At 52.3% G+C, this 2,500-nt stretch overlaps 1 non-coding gene across 1 annotated transcript; it reads left to right on the top strand.

The window, feature by feature from the left end:
- The first annotated feature begins 2,090 nt into the window (after nucleotides 1–2,090).
- Trnal-caa lies at nucleotides 2,091–2,165 on the top strand. The gene has a single exon. It is a non-coding gene; the product is annotated as a tRNA-Leu (tRNA).
- The last annotated feature ends 335 nt before the right edge of the window (nucleotides 2,166–2,500 follow it).

Below are 2,500 nucleotides of genomic sequence, written 5' to 3'. Positions count from 1 at the left end.
AGGCTGCGACACTCCAGTGGACACTCCCCTCTCGGGGTCACGCCGCCAAGGATGCTCTGCGCCAAAATGTCACCCGCAACACAACATACGGGCGAGTATGTAAATAAAACACGCCAATGAAGCCATATGAGACAGGAAGCGTGTCACGGTCGGGTGTTGGCGGACCCGCGGCGGCCACGGAGGCTGCGTCCGTGGCATGCCGGAACACAGAGGTGTGTCGCACAATTTGCCAGGCCGGGTGTGATGTGAGGCTCTGGAGGGAGTGGGTGTACGGTGTGCGGTGTGCAGAGTGTGGGTGTCCGCAGCAAGGTGTCCGGAAAGCTGTTGACGGATACACGCGCCGCCAAACGCTTTGATGTTTAAACTCGTCCTCGTCACTTTATGTGGCGACGCTGAGTGGCGCACGGAGGCTGCTGAGCCAGCCACTCACCTCAGCCACAATCACAGATACACATTCTCTGCCACCACGCGGCGTACCGTACCAACACTTCTCTGTAATCTTTGCTATTCTGCATGTTCGAAAATGATCACCAGTGGAGTACGAATTCGACGAATAAAAAAGAAAACTAGAGCATTACGAAATAAGCGAAGCAATCTGAGGTGATTTGATTATATATTCAGCGTAGGTGACATTCAGCAGCAGCCTCAGTGGAGCTCTTGGGAAACACCTCCACCATCTCTCCCAGCACCAGTAATTCCCAGCCAAGAGGGGTGCTGGTGGGCGGGTAGGCTGTGGCACTGCCGTGGAGGTGTGGCGATGAGACGATAAGAACACAAACCTGTCCTTGCATCGTCTGGAGGCAAAATCCTGTGTTCCCCTTCCTATACACACACACACACACACACACACACACACACACACACACACACATAGTCTGTCCCCTGCCGCGTCCGCTGCGTTCCGGCCTCGCGTGACGGTGCGAGGCCAAGCGAGGAGCAGCATGAGGTGGAGGAATTGTGTGAGTTACAAACCGCACGCTAACTCTTGCTGGCCCTCTCCTGACACGCTGCTGGGCTGGCCTTGTGAGACTACGAGCCTCATAACACACACACACACACACACACACACACACACACACACACACACACACACACACACACACACACACACAGGGACATGTACCTCGGAACTTATACTATGCACACTCCTGCCTATCACCCACAAGGGCCTCAGAATTTTTTGTAACGTGTCGAGAAGTTTTAAAATTATCCACGCATAGCCCGCCCACTTGCCTACTGCAGTTCGCCCATGTGTGTGTGTGTGTGTGTGTGTGTGTGTGTGTGTGTGTGTCCTCTATGTGTCTGTTTGTGTCTCTGCGACCTGACATTTGCAGCAGGCGGCGTGGGCGGCATGCAGGCAGTGAGTAAGTGAGTGAGTGGTGAGACCCTGCTAACCTATACTATACTACACTATCTGCTGGTGCCTGCATTGGCCTGTTTGCTCACCACGCGCAGCCTATCACCGAAAATAACACACACACACACACACACACACACACACACCCTCTCCTCCTCCTGTGGTCTCGCTGCAAAAGGCATTCTTTTTCCTCTCATCCCTATTCTGTCCAACTCTCTAATACACGAGTTAACCAGTACTCTCAATCTGGAACTCCTTGCCTGCTTCTGTATTTCACTCTTCCTACCACCTGATCTTTAAAGAGGGAGGTTTCTAGACATTTGTCCTGTCTTTTGGTTAATTCCTTACTAATACTTTATAAGGGAACTTGCATTCAAGTGGGCCTTTTTTATGTTTTTTGCCCTTGGCTAGTTTCTCTCTTGCATAAAACACACACGCGCACACACACACACACACACACACACACACACACACACACACACACACACACACACACACACACACACACACACACACACACACACACACACACACACACACACACACACACACACACACACACACACACACACACACACAGAACAATAGTGCAAGGGGTAAAAATGGCCTTTAATCCTGCACGGTCGAGAGAATGACGACCTGCTGGAGCTGACGGAGGCGGTGGCAGAGGATAGAGAGATACTGACAGTGAAAAGAGCGTCTGAAAATGTTACACACACACACACACACACACGCGCGCGCGTAGTGTAGTGGTTAGCACGCTCGACTCAAACTCGAGAGGGTCTGGGTTCGAGTCCCAGAGGCGGCGAGGCAAATGGGCAAGTCTCTTAATGTGTAGCCCCTGTTCACCTAGCAGTAAATAGGTAAGGGATGTAACTCGAGGGGTTGTGGCCTCGCTTTCCCGGTGTGTGGAGTGTGTTGTGGTCTCAGTCCTACCCGAAGATCGGTCTATGAGCTCTGAGCTCGCTCCGTAATGGGGAAGACTGACTGGGTGACCAGCAGGCGACCGAGGTGAATTACACACACACACACACACACACACACACACACACACACACACACACACACGCGAGAGAGAGAGAGAGAGAGAGAGAGAGAGAGAGAGAGAGAGAGAGAGAGAGAGAGAGAGAGAGAGAGCGTTTA

The sequence above is a fragment of the Portunus trituberculatus genome, chromosome 17 (assembly GCF_017591435.1).
Source record: "Portunus trituberculatus isolate SZX2019 chromosome 17, ASM1759143v1, whole genome shotgun sequence".
NCBI classification, from domain to species: domain Eukaryota; kingdom Metazoa; phylum Arthropoda; class Malacostraca; order Decapoda; family Portunidae; genus Portunus; species Portunus trituberculatus.
This window is presented reverse-complemented; position numbering and strand designations above follow the sequence as displayed.